The sequence below is a fragment of the Ursus americanus genome, chromosome 8 (genome assembly GCF_024610735.1).
Source record: "Ursus americanus isolate L20-20 chromosome 8, mUrsAme1.1.p, whole genome shotgun sequence".
NCBI lineage: Eukaryota > Metazoa > Chordata > Mammalia > Carnivora > Ursidae > Ursus > Ursus americanus.
This window is the reverse complement of record NC_142134.1, coordinates 75387158-75405093: the sequence shown is the minus strand read 5'-3', so window position 1 is coordinate 75405093 and position 17936 is coordinate 75387158.

Genomic DNA, 17936 nt, shown 5'->3' with positions numbered 1-17936 from the left:
AGGTTGTGACATTTTCCAATCTTATGTTTATTCCAATAGCTTGGCAGAGAGAAAGGGTTTATGAAAGGTTCACTGATTTGAAATTTGGACTCTATCAAGTTTTGCATTAATTTATATTTATAATTTATATTTATATCAGGCCTCAGACGGTTTCCTAACGTGCAAGCACACATGCTGAACACTGAACGTGCATAAGGAAAAGGGTTGTGAGTACTACTATCTTAACCACGTTAAAACTAAGCCAACTGTGGGTCGAGGGGTTCAGCAATGTATCCAAGTTTCTGCAGACAGAAAGTGGCAGAGACGGGACTCAAACTCAAAGCATCTGATGCTAGAACCTGGCTCTTCATAGTTATGGGATTGTGCAAGGATCCCTCAAGCTTCAGCAAGGATAACCAGCATCCAGGCAAACCACCTCAGTAGAGCTCAGTGACCCAAACTTTGCTGGTCCAGGAGGAGTGAGTCTGGCAAGGGATGTGGGAGTATATTCATTTTCTATCGCTTTGTAACAACTTGTCACAAATGTAGTAGCCTAAACAACACCAATTACCTTCTCATAGTACTGCAGGGTCAGAATTTGAGGCAAGTATTAAGTAAGTTTTCTGGTCAGGGTCTCATACTCAAGGTATTGGCCAGGTTGCATCCTTATCTGAAGACTCTGGGGGAAGAACCTACTTCCAAACTCAACGGCTATTGGCTGAATCCATTTTCTTACAAGTAAAAAACTGGGATCCAAGTCTTCTTGTTGGCTCTCAGATGGGGTCACCGTCAGCTCTTAGAGGCCACTCACCATTCCCTACCCCATGATTCCCTCCATCTTCAAAGCCAGCAGTGGAGACTCCTCCTGTCGTCAGATCTCTCTCACCTTTCAAATATCTTTTCCCTGAAGGATTCCAGTCCCTTGAAGGGCCCACCTGATTAGGTTGGACCCGCCAAGTATAATCTTATCTTAAAGCCAACTGATTTGGGAACTTGATTACATCTGCAAAATCCCTCCACCGCAGCACCTACATTAGTGCTTGACTGAATGACTGGCAGAAGGTGTGTATACACTAGAGGCTGAGAATTTTGGGGAAATCTTAGAATTCTACCTACAGGGGTAATGCATCATTTTATTATAATAATATTTATATTTTTCTGTTGAAACCTTTCTACTGTGAAATCTCTTCTGTGACCCATGAACCCTCAAAAATTACTGACAGAATCTGCAGTGTCCCTTGGTGCTGGGCGGGGAGCCCAATGGTATAAATGCAGGTCCTGCTCTGCCATCAGACTCTGCCATCAGTCTATGACCAGGAATCAGCATTGTTTTTTGAACAGTAGACAGGTGTACATGGAGAAATGACCAGATTTCGATGATCTGAAGAAACAGATCATAATAAAGAAGTGGAGAAAACGTGGGTGTCTAGCCTTGAGAAGAAACACTGAATGAAGACATTAGAAAGCATCATGGTGAAATTAAAAGACCAGACCACTAATCTCAGAGGCATTCGTTTCCCAACAGCTACCTCTTGGTAGCACACAGCCTTCTTCCCACGGGGAGGAACATCCTGGAGTCACTGAAGGTGAAGTGGGGACTGCAGCATTATGCAACGTCGCTTTTATTGCCATTCATTTTGGGGTGGCTCAGAGAATGATCCTCATATTTACAAGGAACAAGTCTTTCCCAAATCCACCATGAAAGCAAAATCCAGTAATATATCCCCGTATGATTACTTCCTGTAGCATTAAAGTGGAGTAGCAATAAAATACAGGCGTTTGTGCATGTGAAGTAATCAATGTGATCCCTTTGGAACATTATTATATAGACTTCAGAGACAAACCACCTTCTGAGCTTTTCCATTATTTTCAGGTTTTCTTTCAGTCATCCTCTCATAATCCATGTACCTTTTTAGACTTAAACTCCCTGGTTTCATGCACGTTACTCCTGTAACACACATACAGGGAGCAACCCCTGAAAGACACTGAAAACAATTGCACTTAGACTTCAAGAGCTAACAAAAAATGCTGATCAGACTTAGCAGCACAGAAACAAATGCTCCTAAGGAAACTTCCAAGAAGAAAAAAGTGGAAAACTGCAAAAGTTACTTCTTCCAACATGGTGAGAATTTTAATTTTAATTTAATTTTAATTTAATGCATATACCCAGACCTGATCCTTTTAGTATTGCTCGCTAATGTGATTATACTTTTGTTCAGTCGACTTAGAGACATGGGTGAGTGAAAAAGTAAGTTCTTTTAATTTGCACAAGATCAAAAGAATAGATGTGGAAGCAATAATAGGATTCTACTTTGAACTACTTACAATTTCATGAACGAGCTGAATCCAAACTTACATGTATAATGTAAAAGTATGTACTATATATGCATATGTTTTATATACATTTATATTTTCTCTGTGACTTACGTGTCTATCTATATCAATGTTTATGCAGAATAGTCCAAATACCTGGTCTGGCCAGACATGAGTAGCAGCTTGAGTTAATATCTAAAGCTTTTTGGGAAAGAGTGACAGTTTAACGTGAGTATCTTATTCTGAGTTCCCCTATAAGTGGAGTCTAAGGCAAAGTTTCAAGTGTAATTTGTTGATCTAGGAATTGAAGAAATAAACACCTGTAGGTAAAAAAGGATGTGGAAAATGGAAGGGAAGGCAAACTCCCAGTGTGCCCTACCAAGTCAGCTTCACTGTGTGCAACTAACTAGAGTTTAATCCTACTGGGTAAACTCTGGAAGCTAGGGGAGAACACATACCGCACGGTTAACCTACCTGAGGGTCAGTGTATGGCTGAGTGCTTCCTCATAAGGTGGGATGGATTAACTCCTCACAGCTCTAAAAGCCAGAATCAGGCAAAAATGTCAGAGCTGGCATTTGAAGGTCAAGAAGATGTTTTTGTAAAGTGGCAAGGACTATAACATTGGCCGGACATAAAAAAAAAAAAAAAAAAGCGCCAGAGAATGAATTCACTCCAAAAATGTTTTTATAATGGAAAAAAATCAGGTGCTGGGAAAATATATTCAAAGTGCTAGCAGTGTGGGGTGCGTGAGTGGCTCAGTCAGTTAAGCATCTGCCTTTAGCTCAGGTCATGATCCCAGGGTCCTCAGCAGGGAGCCTGCTTCTCCCTCTCCCTTTGCAGCTTCCCCTGCTTGTGCTCTTTCACTTTCTCTCTCTCTCTCTTTTTCTCTCAAATAAAGAAATGCATAAAATCTTTTTTTTTTTTTTTTAATGTGCTAGCAGTAGGCTTATACCTAGGAGCTCAGAGTCAAGACAGAGAAAGAGAAAGATATGACTGGTAACCAGAAAGGAGCATCCAAAGCTCTTGCCTACAGAAATCTGCATCTTCTCTTGAACGGGCTTGTACCATTTGAACAAACATGGCTGACATAACAAAATAACTAAAGAAAAGGTAGATAGGATAATTTCCTGCCCTTGATTGCTCTCTGATCAGTCTAGTCCACCTTCCTGGAATGTAGGTTGCTCCAGTATCTGCCTTTGAACGATGTACCCAAGAGTAATCTTGTTACTTTCACTTTTCCTGACCTCATTCACGGTCTAAATGAATTTTCTTCTCCATGGCCCAAGTACATTCTGCTGGTTCTCCTCATTGTCACAGAGAGATTTTTTGGGGTATATGCTTCTGTCTTTGTCTCTCAGGATAGCAGCTTAAATCCTTCACGGTTAAAACATCCCTGTGAATCCTTTGGCCACGCATTGCCTAGCACTTGGACACCCTATGTCCTTTGCTCTCTTGATCTCTGACAAGGTAAAGATTACAGAGCAGGTTAGACAAGACTCTGCTGTGGGTGCTTGGCCCAGATGTAGGGGTGAGTTCCACCTCATCCGAGGTTTATGCATAAAGAAGATGAACAAATTAAGCAGATACCTGGTGGATTCCAAGGCTAGAGCCAGTCCTGCGGTCCAGATGACAGTCATGTGTGTTTCCATTCATTGAGCAGATACTGTTTCAAGTCTTCTCTGATGTCACCAAGCACTGGGAATTCAGAATGTAAAAATAATGAAAACAAGATTCGGAAAGAGTCAAGAAAGAAAAGTTTTAATGGAGGCTATGGTAGGGGTGAATAGAAGTGCAGGAGTACACATTATCAACATAATGGAAGCTCTGAATTGGTGGCTTGATGGCTATTTCCACATTTTTGTCCAAAGCAGTACACTGTGCAGGCCTTCCTTGAGCCAGGAAATGCCCCTTCCTCTCCACTTGAACCTGTTAATAAGTATTAAGGTTTCAGAAACCTAATATTTTCTCTGTAGGCCAAGTGTTCAAGCATAACTAAACCAAATAATGCAGCCAAGAAAAAAAAATGAAAACCATTTTATCCTTTATCTTTACTTTTGTACATACTATCCCTACTAATTTTTCATTCTTTGTGTTCAGAGAAAGCCTCTAACATTACCGCCTCAAAAATAGATAACCTCAAAAATCTCAGTATTTGATTAATGAATTTTCTTTAAACTATTTCTGCTACTTCTCTATCTTTCTGGTCTATAATGTTTTATGTATCTTTGAGGAGATCCTAGATTTCCTTGAAATGTAAGATCTAGATGTCTCGAGGTCTCCTCTAGGTTTGGATGAGGCTCAGTTACAAGGGACAGAAAAGCCAAACAAACCAACAAAAAACTAGTTAGACCAAGCTATTATATATATCCCTTATTAAGGTCTGAAAGTAAATATTCAAAAGTAGGGTGACGATTCCCCTCTATTGTGTGGTTCTACCATTAGATGCTGCAGTTGTTAAGGTAGCTTTAGGGTCCAGCACTAATGCGGGAGTCCCATCCATTAAGACTGCTTTTTAGCCAATGTAAAGGTGAAAAGAATAGAGGGCAGGCTCTCTCTTTAAGGATATACAGCTGACCCTTGAATAGCATGGCTTTGAACCTCACGGGTCCACTTATACATTGATTTTTTAATAAATTCAGTTCTAGATTGTAAATGCATTTTCTCTTCCTTATGATTTTCTTAACATTTTTTTTCTCTAGTTTACTTTATTGTAAGAACACAGATTGCATGCAAAATATGAGTTGATCTACTATTTATGTTGTCAGTAAGGCTTCCGGTCGACAGTAGGCTAAATAGTAGTTCAATTTGGGGGAGTCAAAAGTTAATACAAGGAGTTTTGACTATGCAGGGATGGACACACTTAATCCCTATGTTGTTCAAGGTTTAACTGCATTCCACAAGGTGCCCTCATCACATCCACATACATCCTGTTGGCCAGAGCTTCCTCAGAATCATATTTAGTTGAAGGAAGGATAAAAAGTCTGATCTACTTGTGTGGATTCTCATGTGTCCCTCTAAAAATGTGTGCTCTATCTCTAAGGCAGAGGGTACAATAGGGACCGTATAAAGCTTACGGTTTTGGCCCCATTTCCAACATACAATAGAAAAATTTCCAGTTAAAAGATAACCGATAAAAGAAAAATTTTTACTCTACTGTTCTATCTTGAAACAAAGAAAGAGGAAATATTAACTAAGTCAGTATGCAAAACTCAATAATGAGGAAACGAACAACCCAGTAAGAAATGGGTAAATGATGTGAACAGATACTTCACCAAAGAAAACATATGGAAGGCAGATAAGTACATGGAAATATGTTTGACATAATTAGTCATTAGGAAAATGCAAATTAAAACCACAATAAGATACTACTAAAACCTATTAGAATGGCAACACAGAACAAAACAGAAATAAAAACCTGACAATACCAAATGGTGGTGAGGCTTTGCATCAAATAAAATTCTCACACATTGCCGATACAGACGCAAGATGGGTCAGCCACTTTGGGAACCAATATGGCAGTTCTTTCCTAAAGGTAACACTTGTCACGCAACCTAGCAAGTCCACTCTTAGGTAGAAGCTAAATGAAATAAAAACTTTTGTTTGTATAGAAATGTGCACACAAATATTTATAGAAAATGTATTCGTAATCATCCCAAACTAGAAACAAAGCAAATGTCACTCAACTGGCATGGTGAAGGAATTGGAAAAAAAAAAAAAACAACCTGTAGGTTACCCATGCAATAGGAAAAAAAAAAAGAATACAGGCAAGAAAACACGTAAATCTCCAATGCACTATGCTGGATGAAAGGAGCCAGTCTCAAAAGGCTATATGCTGTATAATTTGTTTTATAGGATGTTGTGGAATAGCACAACTGATTCAGAGACTGAGCCAGTCATTTCTAGGAGCTGGGCATTGAGGAGAATCTGACAAAGAAAAAAGGAATGAGAATGTGTGTGTGTGTGTGTGTGTGTGTGTGTGTGTGTGCATACGCATGTGAGGGAAGTATTCTATACCTTGGTTGTTGTGATGGTTACACGCCCATTTATGCTTGTCAAAACTCAGAGAACTGTGAACTAACTATACTCTTTAAATTTTATTGTATGTAATTATAGATTAAATTTTAAAAATGTAAAGTAAAATAAAAATCAATAAACTCAACTCTGAAGCAAAATTAAAATAAGGTCACATAACATCCCACATCTCTTAAGTGGCTGAGTGTATGATGGCAAAAATCAGATTAAGGATATTCGGACCACTCTAATTTTTCTATTAGATTAAAAATCACTTAAGGCAATAATCAGGTTAAGGTCAGTCGAAAAATAGTTATTTTACAAAAACTATAGTGCCAGTTGAGGGAGGGAGGGAGAAAGTGAGGGAGAGGGAGAGAGAAAGGGAGAGAGAGAAGCAAGAAATAGGAAGAGAGCGTTGGAAATCAGTAAAATATAGCAGAGCCTGGAAGTTTTCCTTCAAAAGGACAATCTGGTAATGGTTACTGGAACATGGACTTGACTAGAATAAAAAACATAACAAGTCTACTATTTTATTTAAAGACATTTGTACTGGCAAGACTTAACTAACTTGGACTAAAAATTCTTATAAAGAATGATTCTTAAAACTCAAGAATTCTTTGAGCAGGAAGGGAACAGAAAAAAAGCAGTACAGATCAAGGAGAGTATATTCCTTAATACCCTCTTCAAATGTAGTCAAGGAAGATAATGGAAAACAAGAGCACAAGAAGATGGGGCTAAAGGCCGTGGAGAACCATAGGTAAAGAAGATCTTTCCGAAGGTCACGATTATAACCTTCTCAAGAAATAAGTCCATACCAAGGGTGGAAAGAGCTCACGCTGTCTAACTAATGGAACTGAAGGATTTTTCAGGACCATCACCTTTCCTGATGGGAGTATTTGCTATGGTTATTCTTTCTCTGTTCTCTTAGGTGGCTGGCCGGTGATAAATAGACTTTTTGTTCATAGTTCTTTTGACCAAAAGAAGAATATCTGGACTTAATGCAACCACACTTTTGCAATATTTAGGGATTCCAGACTTTGACTATGATGAGCTTATTGGTTCAAACTTGGAACTTCAATTGCCTCCCCTGGGAAAGGGATGGCTGTGTTCTGTATGAGAAGAAGAGAATAAAGGAACGTTTATTCCTTAAACACACATTCTATCTGCTCACCTGCATTTCCCAACCTCTTTTCACCTTGGCGGGACTGTGACTGCATTTTATAGATGGGCTGTGGGCAGAAATGAGAATATCACTTCTTGCCCAAATTGTATAAGAGCCTAATACACAATCCTTCTTACAATTGCAAAGACCATTATATCCCCAAGGTTCCTATATTAGAAAATGAATTACAGGTTTCCTGGAAGTACAACTAGGCAAATGAGTTCTACTGTACTTAAAATATTTATTGTTTGCAGGACATCTCTCCTTTAAGATACTTGAATTGATTATCTGACCATGGGTTTTGTGACATTTGTGTCCCCTTCACTATAAAAACATTCTGACACTGCCGCCCACTATGAGATCTCTGGTTCCTGAACATCTTCAGATTGCTTTCCCTAGTACTTATTTTGTTACTTGATAACATAAAACTTTCTGTGGTTTCTTTCTATTCTGAAAATGAGCATGCTTTGTCTTTGTCCCACTGAGACTATAAACTTTTTGAAAGGAGAACCATTTCTGATACAGCAACATGTTCCAACTGAATTAGATAAAATTATACTGTAACAAAAGTAGGGAAGATGGCGCTGTGTTTCTCAATCAAAGTAAAACAAACACTGGCTCTTAAAAGGCATATTCAATGAATATTCATCGGACATTTATCATTTCTATCCCTTTAGTTTGGTGGGGAAGCGGAGCCTGTCCCAACAACACATAGGTGGTGAGCTCTTCCATACATCAGGCTTTAACCATTAAATCTGAGACAGGTTTGCACCAATCAGTTTTTTTGGGGGAAAAAAAATCCATCTCAGAGAAGAAATTCCAAATGCTTATCATATCAGACCCTTGGCTTGATTTAATGCATTCAAGAATACAAAATTCTCATCTGCCATCTAAAAATGCCGAGACTCCATGTGATTTTGCCACCCGTAATTTGAGTTGATTAAACTCATGAGTTCTGAGAAAACAGAATGATTTTCCTTTAAGAATGTAAAGGCCTAAGGAGAAAATATAAGTTAAAAAGATAGCCAATCGAAGGAGTCAGGTTTACTTACAAACCCCACGGGGTAGTTTTTTTTTTAAACTATCATTAAATGAACAGTTCTTGTATATACGTCAGAAACTGAGCTGACATCATCAGTTATGTGTTACTTAAATAATTCTGCAGGTAAGTGATATTATTGTTATTATCAAATCGACTTAACTAAGGTGAATTTGCATATAATGCAATATGCACGGTATCAGATTTTGTACTCACCAAGGCTTCGCAATCATGTGGAGCCAATTCCTTAAAATATCTCTCTACCAGACTATGGACTATGAGAAACAAACTGAGGGCTACAGAGGGGAGGGGGGTGGGGGAATGGGATAGACTGGTGATGGGTAGTAAGGAGGGCACATATTGCATGGTGCACTGGGTGTTATACACAACTAATGAATCATCGAGCCTTACATCGAAAACCGGGGATGTACTGTATGGTGACTAACATAATATAATAAAAAATCATTATTAATAAAAAAAAATAAATAAATAAAATAAAATATCTCTCTACCTCTCTCTAGTCTGTCCCTTTGTCCATTTGTCTCTCTTTCTACATAAATAATTTTATACACACACACACACAGAGACACACACACACACACACACACACACACACACACACACACACACACATCCTGTTGGCTTCTGGAGAATCCGCTAATAAAGATTCTGGCACAGCAAAGTGTAGTGCTGCTGTAACAAACCCCCCAAAAGGTGGGAGTAACTTTGGAACAGGTGATGGGTAGAGGCAGGAAGGGTTTCAAGGTTCACCTTAGAAAATGCCTAGATTGCCTTGAAGAGATTGTTGGCAGGAATGTGGACACTCGAGGGGATTCTCCTGAGTTATCGGGTGGAAATGAGGAACATGTTCTTGGAAACTGAAGGAAAGATGATCCTTGATATAAGGTGGCAAAAAACTTGGCCAAACTGTGTTCTGCTGTTTTGTGGAAAGTAGAAATTTGAAGTGATGAACGTGGATATTTAGCGGAGGAGATTTCGAAGCAAAGTTTCTCCTTGCTGCTACAGTAAAATTCGAGAACAGTGAGGGGGCGCCTGCGTGACTCAGTTGGTTTAGTGTCTGACGTCAGCTTAGGTCATGATCTCAGCATCTTGGGATTGGAGCCCCATGCTCAGTGCTTCTGCCTCTGTCTCTGACCCCCTCCCCCCCGTGCACTCTCTCTCTCAAGTAAATAAATAAAATCTTTTTAAAAATAGAGTAAAAAATTTGAGAAGAGTAAGAAACACAAAAGAGGTAATGATGCAGAGAGGAACCACAATTTGAAGATTTGGAAAACTCTCAACCTATCTATGGATATGTTGCAAATAATGAGCAAGTGTGTTCTGGAGAGAACACCAAAGCTGTGGCTGGATAATCATTCCAAAAATTGGAATATCTGGTTCATAGTGATGAGGGAACAGAAGGCAAGCTGAGGACAAAGCAGAAGCGGACACCCCACAACCCCCAGATGGGATGTATGTGACATTCCTCAGGCGCTCCTGGCTGCCCTAAAGCTAAGGAAAGGAAAAACAAATAGTTCACTTACAGAGACCACAATCCTGCAAATCATGAGTCTCCCTCAGTTTGCAAATGTCTTAGCAATCTACAAGAACAAAGCATTTCTATCAATAACCTAGCTTCCAGAAGGAAATGTAGATACAGTTAAGTGTCCTTATAACCTGCAACCCATTGATAGATGCTTGAAGCAGACAGAGTATAATGTTCCTCCAGGAAGTTCCCAACTATCTTCATGTAATGCCTTGCTAGAGGCAAAAACAGCCTTAACTTGACAATGGCAAGGCCTCTGGTATGGGGGGGGGGGGCAGTCTCTGTAACATATGAAAGTACTTTCTCAACCTCCCTTTTTCCTTACCTCCCCCAACCCCATACTATATAATCAGCCACCCTTCACCACCCCAGGGCAGCAGCTCTTTCTGCCCAGGGGTCCTGTCCCCGTGCTTTAATAAACCACCATTTTGCACCAAAGAGGCCTCAAGAATTCTTTCTTGGTCATCGGCTCCAGACTCCACCCCACTGAACCTCACCTATATTCCAACACCTCTTCGATAGGGTAAGTATACGTTTAGCTTTTAGCGGAGCTGCCATTGTTTGCACAGGTGAGTGTTATGTGGGGAACAAAGGCAGAAAGAAATGAAGATCAGGTTAAATTTCCGTATAACCTGCAGCCTGTTGACAAGTACTTGAGATAGAGTATAACATTCCTCCAGGAACTCCAACTGTCTTACGGTGAATCCTTTGCTAGAGGGAAAAACAACCTTAGCTTGACAATAGCTAGGTCTCCAGGGTCCTATGACTCTTCTTTAGCCAATGAAAGTCCTTTTGGAAACCTCCCTTTGTCATTATGTCCCCCAACTCCAAAGTATACGGATCAGTCATTCCTCAAAACTCCAGTGCAGCTCTTTCTGCCCCCCTGCTTTAATAAAGCCACCTTTTTGCAAGGAAGATATCTCAAAAATTTTTCTTGGCCATCAGCTCTGAACCCCAACATTCAAAACCACATTGAGTGTGCCATTGTATATTCCTACCAACAAATCATGAGAGGCCCATCTGTTTTGTATCCTCACCAAAATTTGGTGTGATCAGAATTTTTTTTTTTTTAAGTAGTTTCCATGCCCAGCATGGAGCCCAACATGGGACCTGAATTCAAGATCCCTCCCTAGATCAAGACCTGAGCTGAGGTCAGGAGTCAGACACTCAACCGACTGAGCCACTCTGGCACCGTCAGACTTTTTCATGTTAGATGTGTTAATAGGTTTCTACAATTATCTCAGTATGATTTTAATCTGTTTCCTTCATGACTAATGGTGTCGAGTATTTGTACATATGCCTGCTTATTTCTTGTCATGAGCGTGCTATGAAGGCGCACACACGAGTTGTGTCTTTCCACAATGTCAGCTTTATTCAATCGTAAAGCAAAGGTAAATCACAATTATAAAGCAGATTCAGGATTCCAAACTCAATGACAATTCACCATGTGATTAAACTTGGCTTCTTACGCAGTGCACAACGCAGGACAGAAGACAAGCCACATAACAAACAAAGTAACAGAAGGGTGCAGGAAGTTAACAAACCAAATGCAAAGTCAGTCTGTGAGCACACAGCTGAGACAAGGCCTCGATCTGGTGTGGGTCAGCCCTCGGTACTTGCTGCTTCTGATGTTCAAGCAGTGAAGGATCTCGGTTCTGTTTGGAGATCCTTTGGGCAGATCCTTCAGTGAAGTTGCCTTTTTTCAGTGGTCAGACATAGAGGGGTCAGGTCTGAAGAGTAGTCTGAGAGTTTGCTGCCAAAATCCTTCCTTTTTTAAAGGGATTTAATTAGTTTTGGGTCTCTGCAGACTGATGAGGTTTTGGAATATAGGTGAGGTTTTCGGTGGGGTGAGGTCCAGAGCTGACAACCAAGAAAGAATTCTTGAGACGTCTTTGGTGTAAAATGGTGGTTTATTAAAGCTCGGGGATAGGACCCATGGACAGAATGAGCTGCTGCACCAGGGTTGTGAGGGGTGGCTGATTATAGACTATCGGGTTGGGGGCCTTCATATGTTAAAAAGACTCCCAGGATACCAGAGGCCTTGCCATTGTCAATTAAGTTTGGAACCTTGCACTCAGTCTGCTTCAAGTATCTGTCAATGGGCTGCAGGTTATAAGGACATTTAATTGTATCTACATTTCCTTCTGGAAGCTAGGTTATTGATAGAAATGCTTTGTTCTTGTAGATTGCTAAGACATTTGCAAACTGAGGGAGACTCATGATTTGCAGGATTGTGGTCTCTGTAAGTGAACTATTTGTTTTTCCTTTCCTTAGCTTTAGGGCAGCCAGGAGCGCCTGAGGAATGTCACATACATCCCATCTGGGGGTTGTGGGGTGTCCGCTTCTGCTTTGTCCTCAGCTTGCCTTCTGTTCCCTCATCACAGACCTCCTTGGCTTCTACTCCTTGGCAGTTCTGGGGTGCCAGCTGACGTTGGTGCCCTCAGTACCCCTAGCTGCAGTCCCTGAACTGCTTGCATCATTGCTTGACACAGGCTCCTGCTTGACCTAAGAGACTCCATTTTGCTCTCTATACTTCTGTATATATTCTTTGGTGAAGTGTTTTTTTAGACCATTTACCCATTCGTTTATTGGGTTCTTTGCTTACAGTGATTGTTGAGATTTCTTTATATATTCTGAATTCAAGTCCTTTCCCAAACGTGTGATTTTCTAATTATTTCTATTGGTAAATAACTTGTCTTTTCATTTTAACAATGTCTTTAAAGAGTAGAATTTTTATTTATTTTTATTTTTTTATTTTTTTAAAAGATTTTATTTATTTATTCGAAAGAGATAGAGACAGCCAGCGAGAGAGGGAACACAAGCAGGGGGAGTGGGAGAGGAAGAAGCAGGCTCACAGCAGAAGAGCCTGATGTGGGGCTCGATCCCATAATGCCAGGATCACGCCCTGAGCCGAAAGCAGACGCTTAACCGCTGTGCCACCCAGGTGCACCTAAAGAGTAGAATTTTTTAAAAAGAGTTTATTTATTTATTTGAGAGAGAGGGATAGTAAGAGGGGGTGGTGAGGGGCAGTGGGAGAGGGAGAAGCAGACTCCCTGCTGAGGACCCTGGGATCTTGACCTGAGCTGAAGGCAGATGCTTAACTGACTTAGCCACCCAGGAGCCCCTTAAAGAGTAGAATTTTTAATTTTGATAAAGTTCAATTTATGATTTTTTTTTTTCTTACGTGAATCATGTTTTTGATGTTATATACAAAGACCTCTGCCTAAGTCAAGGTCATATATATATATATATATATATATATATATATATATATCAATGCTAAGTATTTTTAAGAAGTTTTATGGCTTTAGGTTTCACATTTAGGTCTATAATCCAATTATGTTAATTTTAATATGTGATGAAAAGTAAAGATCCAAACTTATTGTTTTTTCCCATAGGAATATTCCAGTTTTCTAGTACCATCCATTCAAAAGATTATGTTCTCCATGGAGTGAACTTTGCAACTTTGTCAAAAGTCAACTATCTATTTATGGGTCCATTTCTTCTTCCCTATTCTGTTTCATTGATTTATTTGTGTATTTACCCAGAGCACACTGTCTGGATTATTATAGTTTTGTAAGTCTTGAAATCAGGTAGTGTAAGTCCTCAAACTTTGTCCTTTTTTTATTTCAAAACTGTGTCTTAGGTATTCTAGTTTCCTGGCATTTTCATATGAATTTTTGAATCAGCTTCTTAATTTCTTCAAAAAGCCCTGCTGGAATTTTAATGAAGATTATATCGAAACTATAGAATAATTTATGGAGAATTGGTATTTTAAAATATCGATTAAATCTTTTGATTCATTTCACTCTTTAAATTTCTCCCATCAACATTTCAGTCTATAGGTTGTCAGATGTATCCATAAATAATTCATGTTTTTGATGCTATGACAAATGGTATTGTTTGTTTTATTTCAATTTCTGGTTGATTTTTATCGTGTGCAGAAATAGAGTTGATTGTGTATGTTGATCTTGTATCCTACAATCTTGCTAATTTATCTAAAATCTTAATTCCTTTCTAAAATAAACTTCACAGGATTTCCTTCATACAGGATCACAACATCTGTGAAACGAACAAACAAAAAGTCCCCAAAAGATAGTTTTACTTGTTTCTTTTGACTCTGAATGCCTGTATGATTATTGTTGTTGTTGTCTTTATTAATTCACTTATTACATTCACTAATCACCCCAGTGAAATGTGGAATAAAAAAGATGAGGATGGAGCCTTTTTGTTTTTTTCATAATCTTTGGGGGAAAGCATTCTGTCTTTCACTCTTAAGTATCATGTTAGCTGTATGTTTTCCAAAGATTCTCTTGATCAATTTTAGTAAGTTTCCTTCTATTGCTAGATTGCTGAGTAGTTTATTCATGAGTAAATACTGAACTTATTATAGGAAAGTCCTGTATCTATTGAGATTATCATGTAATTTCCTCCTTGAGTCTATTAAATCGTTGCATTACATTGACTCATTTTGGAATGTTAAAAGCATATAACCTAAATTCTTGGCACAACCCTCATTTAGGCACAGTGTATTATCCTTTTTGTATATCACCAAGTTAAGATTTGTTAGCAATTTGGTGAAGATTTTTGCATGTATGTTTATTAAGAATATTAAGTCACAAAATTCTTTTCTTATCACATTTTTGCCAGTGTTGGTGTGAGAATAATGCAGGCCTCATTAAATGATTTGGGAAGTTCTCCCCACTCCTCTATTTTTAAAATTGTGTATTATTCCTAATTTAAACATTTGCTATAATCCACCAATGAAGCCATCTAGGTCTGGGATCTTCATTGTGAAATGGTTTTCACATTCAAGTTTTTTTTTTTTTTTAATAGATACGGGCTGTTATGGTTTTTAAAATATCTTCTATGTCAATTTTGTTAATCAGTGTCTTCAAAAACCTTAAACATCTTAATTTGCTCAAATTCTTGTCATAGTAGTCTCTCATAATACTTTCAATGTCTGTAGGCATCAATTTCTATAATTTCCATTTGGCTCATTTGTATATCTTCCATTTCCTTCTCCAATATGTGTCTGTTTTAATTTATGTCCACCATAGCATTTATAAGGCCTGCTTTGAAGTCCTTGCACATTTCCATCAGCTCTGTCATTTGTGAATTTGTTTTTATTGACTGGTTATCGGTTCTAGTTTTATGCTTATTTGCATGAAATCATTTCTGATTGGATGAGAAGCACTTGTGAATGATGTGTTTTTGAATATCAGGAGCTGACCTCCCTCAGCAGAGCACTAATCTTTGTTTCCATAGGCATTTACATTGCACTGAGATAGCTTCACCCTTGGAGCCTTGATTTCAAGCTTTGTTTTGACAGCTCTAAGCAGCTTTTCCTCTAGGCTTGTTTAGCCTTACTACTGAAGTGTTACCCTCTTAAGATTCTAAGGAATGCCTCCAGTACCCAATGAGATCTCTCCACTCAGGCTCCTAGAAGCACTAATATTTTCCAGTCCTTTGCAATCTCTGGTAATTCTTCACCTGATAGTCCTGTGACAGTTCCTCCCCTGGTCTTTTCAAATTACATTCTGTGCAAGTATGCTTTATTGTTCCACAAGATGCTGGCAAATTCCTATGCGGATTTTTAAAGGGTGTGTGTGTGTGTGTGTGCATGCGCGTGTGCGCGCACACACGGCTTTTATAGTACTCTGCCATAAATTCTTTTTTTATTATTAATATTTTTTTATTATGTTAGTCACCATACAGTACATCCCTAGTTTTGATGTAAAGTTCCATGATTCATTACTTGCGTGTAACACCCAGTGCACCATGCAATACGTGCTCTCCTTAATACCCATCACCAGCCTATCTCAATCCCCCACCCCCCGGCCCTCTGAAGCCCTCAGTTTGTTTCCCAGAGTCCATAGTCTCTCATGGTTCATTCCCCCTTCTGATTACCGCCCTGCGTTTCTTCTTCCCTTTCTTCTCCTACTGATCTTCCTACTTCTGCCATAAATTCTAACTGATTCAGCCTCTTAGAACTTCTATGTGTTATCTTTGTAACTAACTGGACCTCTAGTCCCTCTACCACATTCCTGAAGGGGTATCCAGGCAGAAGTCCAGGGCGATTCACCTTGTTTTTTTCTCTCAAGATAAACAATCTAGCAATATCTGTTTTCTATTGTCTAAAAACAGTGGTTTCATATATCTTGTCCAGCTTTCTAGCCACTTATGGGAAGAGGATAAGTCTAGTACCAGTTACTCCAACACCGCCAGAAGTATATGTCCCTCATGTTAATTGATATTATTTTAATATTTTAATTGAATAAATAAATGCTCAAAGAATTCCTTCTTTCTGATGTCCATCCTTCTGGTTTTGTATTTCAGGAAATAAATGATCAAACACTTTACAACAACAATCACCAGTTGGAAACTTCTGACCTTTCTCCAAGCATAATACTGAATATGTAACATGTAATACTTCCTTTCATCTTGTAATGATGTCATTGACAGAGGTATGATTATCCCATTTTTCAAATAAAGTAACTCAAGACCAGGCAGCTGGAGGAATAGTCCAAAGTCAAACAAGGGTCAAAACCAGTTTTTTCCCTTTTTTTCTTGATCTTAGCCCAGCTCTCAAAAATGTGTTTTAACCCATCTTCATGAATCAGTTCAGAGAAGGAATACACAGAAAAAGAAATTACCTTGTTTCACTTTGGATGGTAGAATTGAAGAGGAAAATAGACCAGAGCAGGCGCAGGCCAGGAGGCCCCAGAAGATGGAAAGTTACTAACAATAAGCCAGAGATAACCAGAAGCCCTACTGGGAGCAAGAGATAACCAGCCCTTTCTGCTTCTGTAAACAGGCTTCCTGCCACAGGCTCCCTGCACTACTGTTCCCACCTAAAGCAGCCCCCACTTCCCCAGTTTAAACCCACCTACCAGCAGTCAGCATAGCCCTCGGAGCCTGACTGCCTGCGGTCCCCTATAAAAGCTCTGTAACCCCGTGGCCCAGGGCCCAGACTTTGGAGCAGGAACTCATCTGGGTCTGCCAGCACAAAATAAATCCGAGTTCTACTTCTCTGAGTGTCACTTGGTCTCTCGCCGGTCTGATTCTTATTTTTTCCACAGCAGAATCACTTAGTAAAACTTAATAAATTTACACACTCAGGGTTAAGTTGGGCAGAACCTAGCAATACCATAAAGTGTAAGAGGCATTTCTTCTGTATTCCTCTATCTTTTCCTCTTTCTATAATTATTCTCCATTTTCCTTTTCACAGCCTCTGCTAAAACCCAATTTTCGTCCTATATTTTCTCTCAGTGGGTGATACTAAGCCAGAAATCTAACAAAATTCCTTATCCTTTCTTTGTAATCCTACCCCTAACTTAGCTCTGACGTAAGAGTGTGCCCTGCTTTCTGTGTCCTGCAGCTGCGTTAGTTCAAGCTCACGTCGTCCTTGACCGTACATCTGCGGTGGCCTTCTAGCTATGAAAGCTTTCCAACTACCTTCCCTGCATCCACTTCCCCAGCACAATATGTTTTCCACACAAGAGCCAGTGAGATTGTGTACGACCAGGTCTTCCCACCTGGGTGCTGAGAAATGGTTCCGTCGCTGTCCTTGTCCTTAAGACGCAGGACTGACGTGGCTGGTGCTCATCTCCTAAACTTCATCTCAATGTCTTTCTCCCAACTTTTGTCTTGAAGAAATGAATGCATTGGTGCATCACTTCAAAAGAACCGCTCCTAACAGCCTATGTAGCTCTTGGTCATGCATCAAAGATAAAGCACGTCTAGGGGAAAGCCTTCAGCTATGCTGTGGCCCAGCCCCCTTTCTCATGTGCCTGTACTGGTGGTAACGCTAAGGTGATTTCTTATACCAGGATCAGGCTACTTCGGCAGAGATGGTACTATAGTCACGGGGCTTTATATTATA